The 21,356-nt window shown below is 39.3% G+C and overlaps 1 long non-coding RNA gene across 1 annotated transcript; it reads left to right on the forward strand.

Annotated features, from left to right (window-relative positions):
* The first annotated feature begins 116 nt into the window (after positions 1 to 116).
* Positions 117 to 13,818, forward strand: LOC123643755. The gene is made up of 3 exons (XR_006736919.1): positions 117 to 132; positions 2,443 to 2,493; positions 13,785 to 13,818. It is a non-coding gene; the product is annotated as an uncharacterized LOC123643755 (long non-coding RNA).
* The last annotated feature ends 7,538 nt before the right edge of the window (positions 13,819 to 21,356 follow it).

Here is a 21,356-nt window from a genome sequence, read left to right on the forward strand (position 1 = left end):
TTTCTTTCAAAATTAGAAAAGAGCATCTGTGAAAGGGGAGATGGAAAGAGAATTTGCATAACGCCTTGACAGCAGACACCTTCTCAGGCAGATCAACCTTAGAAACCAACACATATGGAAGCTGAGGATCAGGTATTGCTTTCCTTTAAACTATCCATACCCAAATGGCTCTTGGAAAGTTTTCATGTACCAAAATGCACAAAGACTACTGTTGTAGATGGCAAAAGTAGGACTTTTTTCCATTGGCTGTGAAAACCTACATTTTTCGATAAATTTTGGTTTTCACAGGTATTTTTTTAGTACCTTAAAAAGTGTAAAAGAATGACAGTGACTGAGTTTCTATAGTTATTTGTAGAGTAAGGACTACAATCAAGACTAAAACACTTTAACTGAGGGATCCTGAGATTTATAAACTACATAGTCCCCTATGCAATCTTTTTTCACATATGAGAAACATAAGGAGAGATCAAGATGAGCCCCATGGATTCATTTTAGAAAAGTTTGGGGCTAACGATTATTGTAAAGGTGATTTTGTATTGTTATTAATTTTATATCATAAAAGTAAGACAATATTTGTAAATTACTAGGTAGTCTAAAATGAATATGTACGGTATACAAAACCAATTTGTCTATAAGAAAATTCTAAGGTGTTGTTCACATTTTGTTATTGCTTAAAAATTTTATATTTACATTGTCTGAAATAAGCACATTAGGCATATGAACTTTCAATAATTTTCCCTGGAGAGATTTCTATAATATAGACCACAATTCGATCTACATAGTATACTCGTTCTAGCAGGGAAGTAGAAATTGTGCAGGTACAGACTTCGGCTCTCAAAATATGGAGCTATTGAATTAATTGAGTTGACAGTGCAAAGAGAATTTGAATTGATACTCCTGAAAATTATTTGAAATGTTTCCTCTTGAAGTTAGCAAGCTGTGTCCGTGAAAAGCACATTAAAAATTTAGCTGTAACTTGTCTTAATGGCAGTTTGAAAACATTCGAAGAGAAACAGACATGTATACAGTATTATATGCTTCCTCAAATAAACAATGAAGTTGTTATAGAAGGGATTTAAATTGAGGTCATCAAAAGTAAATCCAATTTCACCCAGGTAAATCAACAATAATGAACACTAGGATAAGTATCTAAAATGAAAGCTAAATTCGAAAAGAAAGCTATTCCAGAAACAATCAATGCAATTTGAGAATTATTATGTTTTGAAAATGCTAGAGTCTTTATTCGAAGAACAATGGCAATTTAAAAAAATTAAAAATCTTAAGCAGGAAACTATATTCTATGGTTCCAGATGAGGGGTGTTTTTGTCTCTCATTCTATATTTTGGTATTTGACAATCTATACTGGCTGTAGGTTACTTCAATGACAAAATTGCTTTAATTATAGGTATAAATTTTGGGTAGATGAATGTGAAAGAAGTGTTGATTTTTTTTCTTAATACAAAATGGGTGTGATAACTGAAGCTCAAATTAACATGTGCTCTGTGTGTGTGCATGCATGCACACGTGTGTTAGATATAGGTGAAAAATATAATGAAATAGAATTTGAGCTGAAAACTTAGATTGCACAATAAGATTATAATGAAAAAATTGTCTGTAAATAGAGAGATTAAGGTAGCTATTAGAATGTATCCACATAATTATATACAGTTTTACATTTTCAACAGATATCCAAGTGGGGAATAGGTAGTTTGGCGTGCGATCATACAGCTAGGTAACAACACCTCCAGGAGGATTGACTTGACCTAAGATTATTTGTCATTTAATTACCTCTCAAAATAACCCAGTGTTTTTGATTCCACACAGAAACATCTAGATAAATACAAAATGATAAAGCTCTAAATTTATCCACTATTCTCCATAATTTGGAATAGAGAAATGCAAATTTTTGATCTTCAAAAAGGCTTTGAAAAAGGCTGTTTTTAAAATTAAATGATCATCAGATTTGGAAAAAAAAAAGTCATATATCCCTAGGGACTGAGTTTCTTCTACCCACGAAACAATGAGAATAAACGGGTCCTGATACAGGAAGTGTAAACAGAGAAGGTCTTTAAGGATTGGTCTCAGAGAACATTTTTAGATGTGATCTAGAAGATAGAGTGCACAGTGACATCTTCAAATTTGCTGATGACACTGGTTCTTCCCAATAGTGAAATGCCAGGGTGACATGAATAAATTGCAGGGACATCTTGAGAGACTGTGGGAGTAAGCTGAAAAATAGTAACTGAGCTTCAGTTTCAGAAAGTGTAAGGCAGTGTGTTAGATTTGAGGAAAATAATACAAATTTTATTTATTGGATGAGTCATTCCTGTTTTATGTAAATATTTGTTGCGCACCTACTGTGCACACAGTACAGGGCTGGCCTAGTGGGGACAGAGAGAGCCATTTAACTTAACAATATTATGTGACAAGTGCTATTTTCAGAAACAATCAAGAGCTCCAGGAACACAGAAAATGGAGCCTGAGGGAACCAAGGTAGGTTTCTCTAAGTAGGTGACTTTGGAGCTACATCTTAAAGGCCAGGAAGGGGAAGGCACAGTTTTCCAAGAAGGGAGCAAAGTAGGAAATGCAATGTTTGCTTTAGTCTGCTCAGACTTATTCTTTGAACTTTACCCTTTTTTCTAAATAAACTGCTACCCAGAAACCTAACTTGTATTACAGATTAAAGCAAACCTTTTTTGCCTGGGCTTGCTCCACAATCTCTACTTTTCCTCCTGCTCAGTGCCCCCCCAGACACTGCTGCAGAACATAGGGACTTCCAGAACACCCCATGGAATACAACTGATGTGGCCTCCCTCTGATTTCATAGATAAGGAAATATGAGGGCCAGATATGTTCATTACTAGTCCAGGGGCTTAATGGAATTTAGAAAGAAAATTTTCTCTCTGGATTTATGACCTGGTAAGCATACATTTAGAAAACTTATTGGGGAATGATTTTCCTGACAAAATTAGCTGAATTTGTTACAATAATCAAAGTGGTAAACAAAGTGATGGGACTTTATCAAGGAGCATGTTAGAAGAAAAAGAAAATCCTTTCTACCCCAGTACCTTGTGTGACCATGGTGTTCCTGTAGTGGGATAGAGCGTGTATTAAATAGTTTGAGATTCCCCCACTCAATAAAAGCAAAATGCAGCTGGAGAGTACTGAAAAAACACCTGTAAAATGGACAAGGGGATTTAGAGGGTCTTTTCAGGCCCAAGGTTAATCCAGTTGGGACACACAGAATTAAGTCCATGCAGGGCCTGGGCTCAGGCAGTGGCAGCAAGGATCTGCCCAGGCTGGAAAATCCCCTTATGGTGAGGAGGGAATGTGACTAGTTCAGGAAACAGAGCTGGATCTGAGTTCAAAAAGAAAGCCATGGAGACCAATAAAATCAGAGATAAAACTAGAGGATTCCTTTGTGGAGAATGGAAAGCTGATGACAAAGGACACACCAAGTATTAAGACCCTAAAATCAGAGCCCAGAATGGAAAGGAAGATGCCAGAACACAAAATTAAATCCCAAAGCCAAATCAGGGATGGACTGAACATGTTAGACAAGGTCTCTGGAGTGAATTCAGAAGACACAGGAAGATGCACAAAGCTATTGTGTCACAGTGTTGGGCTGAGGACCAACCTTTTGAGATTCAGGTAAGAAGCTTTTCTGCTGTGTAACTACTAAAAGAAAACATTGTGGAAATGCTTCAGGACTTTGGCCTGGGCAAGGACTTCCTGAGTAATAACCCCAAAGACACAGGCAACCGAACCAAAATGGGAAAAATGGGATCACATTAAGCTACAAAGCTTCTGCACAGCAAAGGAAACAATCAACAAAGTAAAGAGACAACCCACAGAATGGGAGAAAATATTTGCAAACTACCCGTCTGACAAGGGATCAATAATTAGAATACATAAGGAGCTCCAACAACTCAATAGGACAAAATCAAATAATCCGATTCAAAGATGGGCAAAGGATTCGAATAGACATTTCTCAAACAAAGACATACAAATGACCAACAGGTATATGAAAAAATGCTCAACATCATTAGTCATCAGAAAAATGCAAGTCACAACTACAGTGAGATATTATCTCACCCCACTTAAAATGGCTTCTATCTGCTTTGTTTGTTTTAAAAGTATCTCATCTCTTCTGTTGTGTGAGCTGTATGTTTCCTTGCATCCCTATGGAGACACACTAAAATCTTTGTCAGATACATGGACAACAGCACAGTTAAAAGATCCTAGGCTTTAAAGCCAAAGGGAGATGTGAGTGTGTTCTCAGCTCTGCCGCTTACCACCTATTGGGTCTTCAGCAAGCTACATGACCTTTCAGTGTGTTAGATTTTTCAACTTAAAATGGAAATACAATGCATGCTTGCCACAATGGTTATATTAAGTGGAAAGTGGACACAATATACTTAACATACTCCCTGACATATAATGAGTGGTTAATAAATGATAGCTGGGAGAACACTTATGATAATAATGAACATGAAACTAGTGAAGGCTTTATTAGCTAAGCATAATAATAATAACAATAATAATAATAAATGTCATGAATGAAGTAAACGAACTTATGTTTATGAAATCCCGGAATAGTAGAGGCATGGATTACCTTGTAAAGAGGTAAATTTAGGTAAAACAAAAATAATAATACTCAATAAAATGAGTAGTAAATGAACAGAATTCAGCTAAATTTAAATTGACTTCACCTTTAAAAAGTGATGAGTATATTTATCGCTACTGGACTATAATTAAACAAGATGAAATAGTTGGGAAATAGACCTTAAAAATAATAAAAGTCTGGCAGTAGATCAGTCACTACTAAATAAAAATATCATATTGTCAAAAATGCTTTGGAAACAACAATGAGTTAAATCAGTCAGGTCTCTTTATCACAGGTCTTCTCAGTGATTTCAATATGTCATTAGGAATTATGTCTCTTCAAGTCGAGGGCTATAAAATATATCATTTTTCAAATACCAATGTCTATAGAATGCTTATTTTCCTTAGTAAGTCTCAAAAAGGCTAGTTCTTTATGGCATATACTTTGGGAAACACAGTAATAGCCAAGTGAAATTCATCTTATAGATAAGTAGATTAGATCTAGAATCTAGGTTTACTTATAATTACTCTTTCTACCAAAATATTACTATTTCCTCTGACTTTATGGATGTGACACTATAGAGAACAATCATTTTTTCCACACAAAACATTATTTGCTACTTTTCTCAGACAGGTCTGGCTGGGAGTGGTAATTATTGCGTTCTTACAGCATTAAATGAATTTGTCATGGTTTTTATCTTTTGAACTTTTCATCTAGTTTTACTGTTTTCATGTGCACCAAGCTCATGTTTCTTTTCCAAAGCCCTCAGAGGCTATGACTCAAGTGCTATGTTAATTTTAAGATGCAAAGGAATGAAACATCTGTTATCATGACAGGCCCTCAGGACTTTCATTTTTGAATGAGAAGGGTGAGAAATAGATTTCAAAGTGAGGGAAGATAAAAAGACCCAGGTGACATTCATTTAACACAATCCCCCAAATCCTGGGACAAACATCTTGGATGTGAGTAAAGCTCACAGAAATGTCTTGTCCCTCTCTGCACATTACAAAGCAACTCACGGCTCATTCTGTGACTCACCTTGATTCTCCAGTGCTACATCACCTGGGCCAACTGCAATCTTCCCGGCTATATATCAGTGCTAAGGGGAAGATGATACTCTGAGTTGGGAAATTAATTTTTAGAGTTTTTTTAAAAAAGCATTTTAGACCTAGGTCATCATTGTCCAGTCCCCTTTCCGAACTTGGCTGGAGCGCATTCAAATAGAAGTTTGGGGTGAGCATGAGGTATAGGGAAGAAGCCTGGCTCTAGCGTGCATATGTGGAGTCAGTTCTCTGAGTAGAAACCTACAGTGAGTCAAGTCAGAGTGCCCAAGGGGCAGTCACCCCAGAAGGGCACTGGGAATGGAACAAAAGTCCAACTGCAAGTCGAGGGAGGTCAAATAAAGAAGGAAGAGACTAGAAAAGACCCAGAGGTTAGAGTGTCAAAGAGCTGTACTAGTGAGTAGAAGAAAAAGTGAGCTGAGATTTCAGGGATGGCGCTGTTGAATGTTGGACTTGGTTTATGTCACTTCTTGAGTGTGGGAAACATTAAAGACTGGAAGTTTTTACTCCAGTCACAGGAACTAAGATCTCCAAGGCTGGGTTTACAAGGTGGATTTAGTAGACCTATTTGGAATACATTGAGAAATCATTCATTGGAAACAACTAGTTCACTTGGTTTTTTATTTTCATTGAGTTAACTAAGTTGACCAGTTGAAATTAACATCTCTAGTCAAACAAATAATTTACTCAGTGGGCACTGTTGTGATTTGTTTTTACTCACAACACTTCTGACACCAAATGTGTGGGATTTTTCCTTACCTCAACCAATCATCCAACTCTGGACACCAACAGGGTAGCCAATGATTCAATTTGATTCTGACACTAACTACCTGAGGTTAGTGCAGGCTCTACAAGACTTCCCCCCATTTCAGAGGCCAGTCACAAGTCCAGGCCACCCCTGCTTCTGACTGCCCAACTATAAATTGACGTCTCTATGATGCCCTCCTAAGACATGATAATTTGCTAGAATGGCTCACAGAACTTGGGAAAATAGTTTACTTACTATAACTGGTTTATGATAAAAGATATAAGTCAGGAACAGCCAGATAGAAGAGATGCATATGGCAAGGAAGGGGCTTGTGAGACGTGGAGCTTCCAAGCCCACAGTGTGCACCAACCTCCCAGCACTTCTATGTGTTCACTAATCCAGAAGCTCTTCAAATCTAGTTGTTTAGGGTTTTTATGAAGGCTCCATTACATAGACATGATTGATTAAATCATTGCCCATTGGTGATTGACTCAACCTCTAATCCCTCTCCCCTCCCAGGAGCTTAGGTATCGGGTGGGGCTGAAAGTTGCAACCCTCAAATTGCATGGTTTCTTCCTCTGGCAACCAGCCCCCATCCTGAAGCCATCTAGGGGCCCACCAAAAGTCATCTAATTAGCATATTAGGTGCTTATTATGAATACCAAAAGATGCTCCTTTCACCCCCATCACAGGAAATTACAAGGGTAGTAGGAGCCCTGTGCTAGGAACCTGGGCCAAAGACCAAATATATATTTCTCATTACATCACAATATCACAGTGGGGAAAAAATCTGTAAAAAATAACTATTTGGAAGGAGAAAAAAAGAAAAAGTGTTATATTTAAAGATTCACTTCTTATCCAAATGTCACAGAATATGTTCATGTCAAATTTGCTGGAATTATTTTGAAGATCTGCAAAATATCACCTATATTGATATGTGTAATACATGTATATAATAGCTACATGCTGGTTATCAGAGCTTACTGTGAATTCTGTTGGCTAGGCATGGTCACTGCCCTCTGAGAGCATTCATCTTGTCAGAGGCAAAATCATGTAAATAAATGGGTACGATTTTGTTACCTACAGTGATAAAGTTATATATAGATTGGGAAGTATTTTGGGAAAATACATACCTAATTCTGTTTTGGGAGTAGCTGAGATAGGCTCACACAGGGGCTGGTGATGGGTATAGAATTTGGGGAGGCAGACAAGGCAGGCGTGGAAAATGAGGGTGACAAGGGAATTCCAGGCAGAGAGAATAGAACTTGTAAAGGTGCAGAGGAGAAAACAGCCACAGTGAAAGGGAAATTATGAGGAGTTCAGAGAGGTTCTACTATCAAGTGCAAGGCTGTAGGATAAGTGGCAGGAGCTGAGGCAGGCAGAAGAGGGGATGCAAATACTGGAGGAAGCATTTGAGTATAGTGAGACAGAATCCAGGAAGATCCATGAGCAGAGAACAGTGATTAGGGCATGAACTAAGGTGGTGGCAAAGGCGGTGGAGAAGGTTCCTGAGACACAGAGCATCAATGGGGAACTTAGCTGTTCGGAAATGGAGAGCAGAGAAGAGGTTCAAACATGCCCTGGGAGGTACACAATGAACCAAGGGCATCGTGGAAGGGAAGCATGCAAGTGGCCAGCCTGACAGTTACAAATGGGGACATGTTTAAGTCATTGAAAATGTTTAAATTCACATTTTTTTATTAGAAAAGAGAAAAAAATATTTGTAGAGAAGTTGGAATATATGAAAAAGTACAGAGATAAAAAGAAATGTCACTCATTATTCCATTATTTGGAGATGATTTGTAATATTTTAGCATATAAACAAATCATTTTTTAACATTTAAAATCCTACCATTTAAAAATTTTGTGCCCTACTTTTCTCACTTAATATTAAGAAGTGTTTCTAACATTTAAAAAAATTCTTCAAAATCATGATGTCTAATGAATACATCACACTCTATCTTATAATTTTTAACTGTTGGGTATTGTACCTTTCCTGTATTCTTCGGCAAGGAGTTTGGTATAACTAGATTGTAAGTACAAAGAAGCGTTCCAGATGTCTGTGTGCATAACTCTTTCTTTTGTCCAGAGGCAGGGTCTTGCTTCGCTCCCCAAACTGAAGTGCATGATCGTAGCTCATTGTAATGTAACCTCTAACTCTTGGGCTCAAGCAATCCTCCTGCCTCAGCCTCCCAAGTAGCTAGGACTACACATGCACACCACCAAGACTGGCTAACCTTTTTTATTTTTTGTAGAGATGGGGTCTCACTGAGTTGCTCAGGCACCTGGCCTTGAACTTCTTGCCTCAAGTGACCTCCCACCTCAGCCTCCCAAAGTGCTGGGATTACAGGTGTGAGCTACTGCACCTGACCATATAACTCTTTAAATATTTCTGATTGTTTGCTTAGAATAGTGAAATGGTTAATTTTCTATGTCAACTTGACTGGGCCATGAGGTGCCCAAATATTTGGCCAAACATTATTCTGAGCATGTCTGTGAGGGTGTTTTGGATGAGATTGACATTTGAATTGGTAGACTGAGTAAAGTAGATTGCCCTCCCTAATGCAGGTGGGTGTCATCCAATTAGTTGAAGTCCAGAATAGAATAAAAAGGCAGTCCCTGTTCTTCCCTCTAGTAAGGGGGAAGTCCTCTTGCCCGTATGCCTTGCACTAGAACATTGTTTTTTTCCTGCCTTTGGACTCATCCCGATGCAGCAATTCTTCCTGGTTCTTGAACCTGTGAAACATTGTTCTTCCTGGTCTTGAGCTTGCCAGCATTCAGGGAACTCCATCATTGGGCACTGTCCTGCTCTTCTAGCTTGCTGACTATGGATCTTAGGACTTGTCAGCCTCCATAATCACATAAAACAATTCCTGATAATAAATCCCGTTACAATACACATGCACTCCCTATTGATTCTGTTTCTCTGGAGAACCCTGACTAATACAGACCAGTTAATGCATTTGCAAGTTTCAGATCCGATTCAGGAATACAGATGGTTGGGTGCAAAAAGGGCATAAACTTACATGCCTTCTAAGTATGGCTGGATTCTCTCCATCCCTCGCACTTTCTACATTTTATGCATGTATTGCTTACTCATTGTTAATACTTACTAACAAACGGTTTTAAAATGATAACTTTTTTCTGAATATAATTGCTTATTTCCTTGGAGACTTACAAGTATAGGGAATTTACATGTCTGAAATGAAATACTTGAAAATGTAATATTGGAGATTTTTATCATAGTGGGATTTTAAAGGGATTTGTTAATATCGACTACATCTTCAACATCACCATATACATAATGCATGCCAAATCTTTTATAAATTTTGACATAAATTATCTTTTGTGAAGTTTACTTTTTCACTTAAAATGTATTCTACAAGAGATTGCTGTTTTTACACTTGGAAAAAAAGAATTTAATGAACTAATTTAAATTTAAGATGACGTGGTGAAAGTACCACCTGTTCCTCTTGTTGACCTGCATAATCAAATAAACTCAATTAACATTTTTGAGATGTTATGTTATTGTTGGGCCATCCAGAATATTGAGAGATCAGTTTGTTCTTCTTACATTATGCTTAGATGAGTTTCATATTTTTACAACACTAAATGAAACACATGAAAAATAAAATTTCGTTTAAATTAACTTTTAAAAATCATAACATAATGGCCAAATGTTTCTCCCAAAGAGTATTTCACTGAGTTAAACTCACTTTTATTTTTGTTCACTCTATTTAGTGAAAGATGATTATGTATCCCCGCCTGTCTTGGATCCATTGGCATTTATCCTCTTCTGAAAATTTTCTAGAGGAGTAAATTTTATGACCTCTCCTTGTTACTAACTTCTACATGAAGAACTCATACTTTGAAAGCTCTTTCAAAACATCTGTAGGATTAGACTAATGCTTGGGCCTGCAGATGCACGGAGCACCTGTGAAGTGGGCTGTGGGGAACCGACCTTGGAGTAACCAGAGCTTTAAGAACATGCTCAGTTGTTACCAGTTACATACAAGCAGGCAAACAGGTAAATGCCCAGAGTCTCCAGGAAGGTTGTGATAATATATTAAAAGTACATAAATAAAAACTCATGTAGGTGGGGAAGAAGTTGCTCAATGGACCCATGGACCCTTCACTTGAATTACAGTTGTCATGGTCAGTGGGGCTTAAAGGCCAGAGTCACTTGCCCCTTCCTGCTGGGGAGTCTATTGCTCTGTGTTAGTACCTCCATGTAATGGCATTGCCTAGTGCATATTTCTCCAATTGTGACATCCTCACATTGTGTAATCTACATTACTATTTATAGGTGATAGATTTTGGGTATTTTTATTTTGTCCTTCTTAATGCTTTCTTTGTGCAAAATTTCCCATCAGGTTCATAAAATCCGAGCGTCTCATTTTAACCTTAAAAACAAATCTGGAGCTATTGAATCTAATTAACTCTGGTAAGAAATCTATTATCGCCCTATATAAATTCTTGTTTGACGTTCCGTGGTGTTCAGTCCTGGTGCCAGGTGGTCCGTGAGACTACAGGATCGAGGATGTGAAGGACTGTGTGTCCATTCACACACGGAGGGCACAAGGGCTCTGGAAAGAACTGGGAGTAGCTGGCCTGCATTGCCATGTACCAGTATCAAAGCCGCACTCAAATGGTTCTCAGAAAAGCTGAGAACCAGTTACAGTGGTCATGGATTACTCAGCACACTAGAGAAGATAAATCACATGGAGAAAATTAAGGGAGCAAATTAAAATGTTGTTTCTCCTAGAAAATCTAAAGACAAGCGCTTACCTGTAAGTTTAGTCTCTAGTATCTCCCAAGAAGAAACTGGAGCAGCTTATGGTTTTCTCTGTTCCACCTGGTTTTGATGTTTTGAGAGTGACTTTAACTCTTATTTTCTCATAACATTTTATTATGAAGAAACCATCTAGCCACCTTCAATTCTGTTTATCTTCTTTTCTGTTTGTTTGTTTGTTTGTTTGTTTGTTTGCTTTGCATTCCTGAGGAAAGATCGACCTGTGTCCTGATACAGTAGAGAGCCCACCACTCTCCCAGGAATGTTTCCTCAAAAGAAGAACAGAAAATTGAGAAAAACAAAGCCCCAGATTAGGGCATCATGGTCCTAGCCTCTGAGCCAGGACAGCTTCTTAAATTCAGTCATATGGCAAAACTTTCATCAGACTATTACCAAAATAACAAACCTGTCTTCTAATCCTGAATTGAGGGCTGAGGCTGGAAGATGGTGGAATTCCCTTGGCATGAGTAGGCTATTAAAGAATCTACATTCTAACGATAAATCTTCATTCAAGAATGATGACAAAATAAGGCCCTGTCCTCCCAAGCCATGATTCTTGCATTACCGTGTGGAAATTGGAAAGGATTGCCCTGCCCGTAGGTCTGGTATATTCCAGCTGGGTGTCAACATTAGGCTGTATACAAAGAGCCAAGAAAAGAGGACAGTGAACACTGAAAACACAAACATATAGAAGGAATTTGCAAAGAGCAGTTTTCCCATTAAGATGTATCACACCGAATGCACAGAGGAGAATTCTGGCCCTAATTTAGTGCAGGTTTGTATTTGGCACACGTTACCTGTAGAGTATTTGGATAAATTAATGATGTCAGTTGTATTTCTCTTGGAGATGAGGGAAATAGGTTATTGGCACAATAAAACATCCAGAGGCATTTAAAATGTCAGTCTAATCGCAAGAACCAGTAAGGCTTTTAATTACCTTCTGTGCAATTTTTTTTAATTGCTCCAATGGCTGTAGCGCTTGGTAAGTTCCTGACAGAGCAGCTGCAACAAACTTAATTTAAAGATTTTTTTTTTTTTTTTCTGAAGCTCTCTGAAAAAGGGGATCTGAGATGCAAGGTAAATGTTGGCAGTCTCTTTTGTTCTAGGCTCTCTGTAGGTGTTCTTGTCATTTGGTCACTAATCAAACCCCACCTTCATGTTCATCCAACCTACAGGGTTTTTATTTGCTGACATCCTTTGGAAGAGGTGTATGTTTATGGTCACCCTCCCTCTTAGAATATTCTGAGTCAGCCAGTCCACAGTACTAGGCCATTACTAACTCCACTTCCCATTGACTTGTTGGTGTTTGCTCAATTCCAAACTTGAAATTAGGGATGCACAGTTCCTTTCTTGAGCTGTGTTGAACCTTGACATGAGGGGGCTATTTTCTACATGCTTTGATCCCCCTTAGCTCTTCCTTCCTCCTTGATACAGCTATTCTTTATTTATTTGCAAACTGTCTCTACCCCTTAAGGCCTTGCTTTTCTCCTTCAAGAGCTACCCTCTTATTAAAGGACTATGTGTTGTGGCCTGAGGAGAAGCAATGGGCTTTACAGTCTAGGACATCTGGGACTGAATCCCAGTTTGCCATAAACTATCTCTATGTAGCCTCAGTTTACCTCTGTGAAGCAGGGATAATAATGCCTCCTCAGCAGAGCTGTTATGAGGATTCAATAAAGTAATGTATAAGAAGTGACTGGCAGAGAGTATGTTTTTAGTAAGAGTTAGTTTCTGGGCAGCACCTGCCTCCACTTCTTCCTTTGCTGCTTCCCTCACCTGGATTTGTGTAACCATACGTGCATTGCTAACTATGGCCTGACCCGTGGTAGGCCATGCCTCAATTAAACTACAGGTAGCAGGGGCTAGGTCTGAGGTTTATTTGCTACATTAAAGGTATCTACTGAAGTGCCTTTAGCAATTAATTTTTTTTAACTGATGTGCTAACAGATTGAAAAATATTCAGAGAATTTAAACCTGTTAGGAGATGGGTTGCAAATTAGGGTGGATTTGAGGCTAATTTTTTTCTAAGTGTTTTGTGCCCTGGGAAGGGTAAGAACTAATTAAATAGAGTCATAGAATGTTGAAGCTGGGAAATTTTCCTAATTTTATGGGATTACATACTTGTCAAGTCCATAAAGTCAACTTTTTTGAGCAATGGAGCTACAGATTGCATTTTATACAGGCATATGGGAAGAGTTTGAGTTCAGTTTTCCAATAGAAATCATCTTAGCATGCCATTTCCTCTTTTGGGACTTAGTTTTGGGACTACCCAATTGATTGGTACTTTTAGAAGCAAAATCTTTCCTTGCTTTTTCTGTGTGGCTCTCACTAACGGGCCACAGAGGTTACACGGGAAGAGGGGTTAAGCCATGACCTACTGAGGAACAGCAGGGACTGAAAAGAATTGCCTAAAGGGAAAACTGATCTAAAGAAGTCAGAGAATGAATGATTAGAGATCAGGTGTTCCTACTAACAGATTTTCAGTATCCAGAAGAATGACTTCTCTTGCTTCATGTCAGAACTTCTCCTTTGTGTTTTCATTTCCATATGCTCACTCCACATTTCCCTATTCTCTAGGCTTCTTAGAAAGGAAGGCAGATCTACAGGCCCCTACCCTCAGCTTCCGCATGTACACTGCTTCCATGGCCCTGGCGATGTTCATAGCCGCCTTTCATTGATATGGTGAGAGTTTCACAAATCCCATTTTAAATATATTCACACATACAGGTAAAATAAATAATACCCACAAAGTCTCTTCACTCTTATAACATTGCTACACATGAAAAACACCCTGAACAGTGCTAAAAAGCAGCTCATTTGATCCAAAACCCCAAACATTTTTACTCTTCTTCATTTCATTTTCTTCTATTCAGGGAATAAAGGATACCAGGGGAAAATGTTAGCTTTTGAAAGCCTAGTTAGGAAAAGGAGAGCTTCTTAAGGAGATAAGGGCCATGTCAGCATCTCCTGGAAAATTTTGAAAAATTTCTGTTTATGATCCATTAATTTCAAAACACAACAGCTCCCCACCTGAAGATCACTGGCATGATGAAAGAGTTACTCATGGAAAGGTCGGCTATCTCTTAACAGCAGAAAGTTTGAGAGGTGATGATCTTGGCATCTCCTTATACAATACATTTTCCCATCCCCAGCATGTGATTCTAGGTGTGTATGAGTGTGAGTGCGTGTGTGTGTGTGTGTGTGTGTGTGTGTGCATGTGTGTACCTAATGCAGTGAATGTGGTGCCCTGAGAAACACTGGAACTAATTACGGTTGTCTTGATGTTATTTATATGCATGTGCATACATGCACTCCTGTCCCTCTCTCCCTGCTGACACATGCACTCACCATACCTGTAAGGCCCACGTGAGGAAATCTGCCCCTTTGTTAATATCTTAGTGAGGACAGTGGTGGGAAACAGACATACTCAAACTGGGAATAACTAGGGAAGGATTATTTACAAAGATGTGGTTAGGAAACCAATAGAGTATAGCGCAGTTCCATAGGGCACTATCTCTCCCAAGTCTTTAAAAACAAGGTGACTGAGAGGTTCCTGGAATCCAGAGAGAGGCTGTATGAAGAGATTCCCTGTCAACAGCTGTGTCTGTTACTAGAGGAATACAGCCAACCTGCAATGACCCAGAAGGAAGGTTTTGGGGTGAATAGATAGATATCTTGCCCTCATTTCCTCCTATCTCTAATTTCTTTCCCTTGCATCCCATTGGCCGACCCAATAGGAAACTGGAGGCCATGAGAATCCATGGAAGCAGAGACACAAATCAGCTTCCAGGGGTACAGAGAAGGTAAGGAAAGGTAGCAGGTGAATCTAGAGGGGCAAACGGAATATAGCTAGCTAGGTAAATAGAGCAGCATACCCGTGAATTGTCAGAAGGGCCGTATCAAAATTTGGGAAAACAAGAAGAACCATTCCAATGCAAATTCTAAATTATCTCTGAATCCTCTTGGATTACTATTTAATGAAGGCTTGCTCTTTCAAATGCTTTAAATTTACCATGTCTTTATTCATCCCAATAACTATTAACAGGTAGGTACTATCATTCCTATTTTAAAGGCAAAAAAAAAAAAAAATTGAGTTTCTTAGCTCTTAGAAACTTGTCCAAGACCACAGGCACCCGCAAGAGAGCTTATATTTGATGTTCAGCTTGAGTGACTCCAAAGCTAGACTCTTTCTCATCATTACAGTTTAGTGCAGATTAAATGAAACAGCAATATAAGAAATTGCTTGCGGAATATCCTGGCTGTGTATAATGTTAATACTCAGAGAAGGCTACAGAACTTGAGCTCAGAGTGAGTTAGAGTATTTATTTTAAATCAAAGGTGCTTAACATTTTTATCTTTCAAAGTGTGAATGCAGCACATGTTGTCCGTGCCCCTGCCCTACCCCTTAAACTGTACCATTTCAAGGCGCTCTGGATGATTTCCAATTGCTGGTACCTACATCTGGAAGCACAGAAGGCCCTGCCGCCCTTGTGCATGGCAAGTCACAAGTACCAGGGAATAAACACCCCTGAGAACAGCCCTCAATCAATGATTCTTAGAAGTTGGTATAAAAATGTCTCAGTTCCCTTGCTACTCATGCAGATAATCCTGAGGTGTGTTTTGTACTTTCCCCCAGAGTTTTCCCATAGGATTAAGATCCTGTATCCCATGTTGGGTAGCAAGCTTAATAATACACCTCTTTCTGGCTGCCTTTCCTTCCCTGTATCACTTTCCCATTTCCCTAGTGGTAGTCTCTGCACTGCTACCTACACTCAAATTTTTTCTGGGACCACTCAAACTAGAAGAATTTATACAAGAAGTTCTTATACCAGTTTCCTAAAATGAAGCTCCTCAGGAAGAGAGTCTAAAATGGGATGGCTTGCTGGCCAGATGGTCTAAAAGAGACATTGTTGGTGGGAAGTGCAGTATTGATAACCCTTAACATGCAATAGAGCACAGTTTCTACGACCCTTGTTTGTGGTGAATTGGAAAGAAATAGGGGTAGAAAGGGTAACAGGGGCCTATGCAATATCTCAAGTGTTGGAGAAATATGGCTGTAATCATAGTTAAAAAGACCACAGATTTGATTGGTGCCATTAATGCAGTGAAAGCTGAAAATGGCTGGCTCCAGTCAGCCAACTGCCGATTCAGAAGCATAATATGGAAGCCAGAATGTATCTATGGTTGCATTTAATAAGACCCTTATCTTCTGTAGCCATAGTTTTCACAAAGCCACAAACTCCTAGGCTTTGTGAAATCATTAGCAGCAGGAGATAAAAAATCATAATCTGTGAGGAAAGGGAAGAATGCTACACAGATTGGAAGACAGAATTGTGAAGTCCATGTTTTCCCTGCAATATATGATTGACTTAGACTTGAGCAAGCATTCTTCCTGTGTGTGAGTTCATCAGGAAAAGATGAAATCTGCAAAGCTGTCAAGAACATGTACCTTGGCTGAGAGTTTTTGGAGCTAAGTTTCAGTCTCTTTGCTTTAATGAGACATTGAATTATTCCAAGCAGCCAGCACTGTCTTCCAGAGTGGGGCACAGGAACAGAGCATGCTGTTATGCCACTAGAGATAAACAATTACTCTGAAAACTGAGACAGGCAATCAATTAAATAAATAAGATACTGTAGGCAAATAGCCATTTGCAAATGAAATGTAGGGTGGCGGAGATACTAAATAAATATGAAATTTAATCTGTAATTATAATCTAAAACAAATCCTCTAAATATAGGGTCGGAGAGTCCAGGGGTTTTCATGGAACTGGAGGAGTGGCCCAGAGGATCCGAATTGTTGCCTGGGAATAGAAGCAGGAGTGAGAAGGGTGCTGAAGACAGTTCTTCCCTGAGCCTCAAGATGGTTCTCCTGGTAAGTGTTCCCTAAGTCCGTGGGGGCTTTGGATAGGATTGGTATTATGTGCCTGTCCACAGAGGACATTGTGAGATTATAGACTAATGTGAGGAAAATGCCAGTGAAGAAAGCATTGTTGCCTTGATGGAATTACTGACAGTGCTCCATTCCCTTTCATAAACATTCTGGTTTTGTTGGTAATTTATATTGTTACCCTAATCATCCACTATTCACACTACTAGTCATTATCGCAGAAAATGGGTGGTCTACTCCCAGCCTCAACATGTCTTGAGAAGCAGATGGGATGTAGAGCCAAAGAATCTGGATCAGTGTTCTCTGTTCACATCCTACTAAGTGTGCCAACTAGGTTTCTTCATCTAGACAATTAGCATGGCGTATTTTCTTTGTAGTGGTGTTGTGAGAATACAAAGCATGCTACCAGTATTACCTATATTATCCCTTATTAAGCCTTTGAGTCAATATTATTAGAATTCAAGATGAGTCACATGTGACCCAGGATTTGTGGTATGGCCCAAAGTCCCAAAGTCTAATTTCGGGATTATAGGAACCACGAGGATGTTCCTCTTAGATTTCCAGCTGCAGGGAGTGTGAAGAAACAAGGACCTCTGCTCCTGCTCTCGGAAGCCTGGTGCTGTGTCTGCAGAGGCCATGCTTCCTGAGCACTGCTCCCAGACAGTGACTGGGCACAGGGGATGCTAAGGCAGGTCCATGCCATGGGGCTGTGGGACTTCTCTGAAGGCCGACCTTTCCTTGAGGAATCTTTGACAGTCTCGCCAAACTTTCCTTAGAACTGCAAGGCTGCCCTGCGAAGCTTCCATCCAACCTTCCTTCCCTCTTCTCTCTGCTTCACTCAGGGTCGGGCTTGTGTCACACAGTCTGATGGCTCCACCGGCCTCTCTCACTCAGGTCCCGCCCTACTCCCTCACAGGCATTTTCCCTGATAAATTTCTTGCACATCTTATCACATTTTAGCATCTGCTTCTCCATGGACCCAAACTAACACAATGATAAAATATAATAAAGTTGCAAGTATTCGAAATCCGCATATTTTGCATTGATATTATTGAGGCTATAAAAACAATGCCACTTGTTTTTACTCATATTTTTCTATTGAATACTGTGAGTGTAAGAATAAACACTTTCATCCTTGCTCTCAATGAAGCAGCTATTTTCATTTTAAATAGGGGAGAAAATGTGGTCCCAAAGACCTTCTATTGTTTCTGCATTGGACTTTGTGAAAAGCAGGCAGATCAGCACTCCTCCAGCCAATGTTGCCCGAATAGGTCCTGCCTCCTGGAAATGATTTTCCTCTTTCTTTCATTCAGTTTGAGTCTTCCCTACTCTTCAATATCCAGCCTAGCTGTCCTCTAAGAAACCTTCTCTGACAATTCCAAAAACATTGTTTTTTCACCTCTTCCATCTGTCTTAGTACGTTAAAGTGATCACATCTTGGCTCTGTTAAACTGATTTATCTTGGCTGTATAAAAAAATAACTTGATGGAAAGATTATAGGACAGAGATATTTTCAGAAAGTGTGCTTAAAAATATTTAAGAAAATAGTCTTCAAGCCTTTAGCAAACATTTGCTACGAGGCTAATGACAAATTATCCGTAGCCCCTTATTAAAGTAGATACAGCAGGACCTCTCCTGAGGACTGTCTTTATGGCCTTTAGTGAGTTTCTGGTATTGTAAACCAAAAACACTCCATTGCTTTAGAAACATTCAGTGACATTTCAAATCTTTCCACCCACCACCAAGTCTCATTTGCTGTTTAATTCTTGAAGTTTATGTATGAGAAATTTCTTTGAAGCAGCTGAGAATGAAATTGATGGAGCTTTGTAAGACGGAAGTTGCGGGGAATCAAATTTAGAATAGAGCCCAAGAACGTGTGTCTAAAAGAAAGGTAATGATGTGAATTTCATGACTTTCTCTGGGACCATCCGTCCAAAGCCAGTCTGACTTTGTTTCCTACTAAAGAGTAAGCCCTTGAAGGAAAGGGATCCTATCTAATAAGTGCTTTGGAAGCTTATCAAATGGGTCTTAAAGATGGATGGATAAAGGACAGGCAGTCCATGAGACAGCTTGCGCTGCTTGTACCTGCTTGTGAGTCTCTACCTCCTAGGACTGGCTGCCAACACAATATATAGGAGACATAGCTGTCTTTCAGTGCTGCAGTCCCTGCCTCTCTGTTCCTAGGACTTAATGATGATCTGTCTGCCTGAAGACACTCCACAGTGGTCACCAGTCCAGCTGGGGAGGGCGGGGCTATTTAAGCTCGTCTCCTCTGCCTCCCACTCCATGTTTCATGTTCCAGGTCCCCATTTTGCCAGTGAGATAGCGTGTGCTAATCAGCTACAGTCACTTCTCAGGTACCCTATTTATATTTATATTTAGCCTGAGACTTACAGAGCGAGAGGCTCCGTGGAAGGAGGTGATTCTCTCAAGGTCACCGTGGCGGTTAGCAGTGGGTATTTGGAAGCCATGTTGCCTGACACTTGGCATGTTACTTTTTCTATTAGAAGATGCTATTTCATATCTGCCATATGTTCTGAATTACCCTAAATTTTCCCATTTCCATTTAGAAAATGTAAATTTCCTGGTAAGTTTTAGCTGCTGTCCTTTTGTTTTCTATATTTTCATTGTTATTTTATTTATTTGCAAGACTCAACTGGACTGAATAAAGCCACAGTAGGACAGGACTCTCTTTTCCTGAGGACAATGTGTCCCTCCCTCCTTTTTAATTAGACCGTACCTGGCATTGCCATTAGATGCAGGCTCTTCTGCCCTCGGCTGCCCCAGAATCTTTGGACCTTGACTCAAAGGCCATGGAGTTTAAAGTGGTTTGAGTTGAGATGCATAATTCAAGGTGCCTTTCCATCCAGGCATAGCCTGAGTATACCAGGAGCATTTGAGTTTGGTGGCAAAGAAATCCAGGAGCGAATTTTCAGGCAATGTAGCATAATTTGTGATTAAGGTTCTCGGTAATGTCTAACCTTTAGTAAATGCCAGCTGCATAATGATGGCTGGCATGCTTTCTACAGGCACTCCACTGCGGTCGGTTCAGCCAGGCCATAAGAAATCTATTTAATAGAACTCTAATGGGAAATGACCAGGATCTGACTACAGTAGATTAAAAGTGACAATGCTAATTGACTACGGGGGTATCTACACGAAGAGGGGCCAGAAAAATCATTTAAGTCTAAATGAAATTGGACTGATTTGATATTTGAAAAAAGTATTACCTTCCTGCTGTTTGGCAGGGTGAATTAACTGCTTCTTGTTTCTTAAAGAAGAGTCTTTGTGAAACAACGGGCTACAGTGGTTGGGAAAAGAACTTTCCTCAGCTGGATTAGAGAAAAGAATTGCAGCTACAAGTTTCATTGATACCACAATCACAGTGCTTAATAATCATAAGTGCTGGTCTCTTAAGTTTGAGTTGGTTCTAGACTAGTGAGGGACAGCCCATCCTCATCCTCATGGAGGACAGAATGCCAAAAGGATTCAGCAGCGATGGAGAATGTGGGTTTAATTATTAATGAAAAAGGGCCTTTTAAAAAAATATTAGGAAAAATGCAAACTAATGAAATTTTAAAGTGAATATTATCTCTCTGACTTTAATTTCTCTAATCCTTGTTGAATTAACAGATATATACAGCTTTCTCACTCATCAATTACACCACGCTCACACCACATTAGGGGGATACAGGCATATACTCTCTTCTCTCCTTTCTCCTACATAATTTCTACCCATCCTTCAGATCGCACCATAAATAGGTTCATTTTCCAGGAACATCTTCCCCAACCTCCAGACCAGGTGAATATGCACTGGTACCATTGCGGTTGAGGTCACAGAATCTCAAGATAAAAGGCCCGTATGAAAACTCTGGCTCAGCCATTCTCGAGCTCTGTAACCTTTAGCAGGTTCCTACTCTTCTCACAGCTCCAAGTTTCAGCTATTAAATGGAAAGGATGATGATCGCAATTACTTTGCAGGGTTGTTGTAAGAAATAAATATAAGGGGTTTTTGTCATTGCTATAAGCTTTCATAGCCCCGTGTACCTTTCCTTCATTGCTATTTCATATTAGTACTTTTAGTACAAATTAGTGCATACTAATACATGTACATGTTAGCACATATATTGATGTGATTATTCTGTACATATCCATCTTTCCAACTACAATATAAGGCCCATAATGTTAGGGGGTTTATCATTGGATCCCCACGGCCTAGAACAGTGCTACTTTATATTCAACACTGACTAAATATTTGATCA

This window comes from Lemur catta, chromosome 8 (assembly GCF_020740605.2).
Source record: "Lemur catta isolate mLemCat1 chromosome 8, mLemCat1.pri, whole genome shotgun sequence".
NCBI classification, from domain to species: Eukaryota; Metazoa; Chordata; class Mammalia; order Primates; family Lemuridae; genus Lemur; species Lemur catta.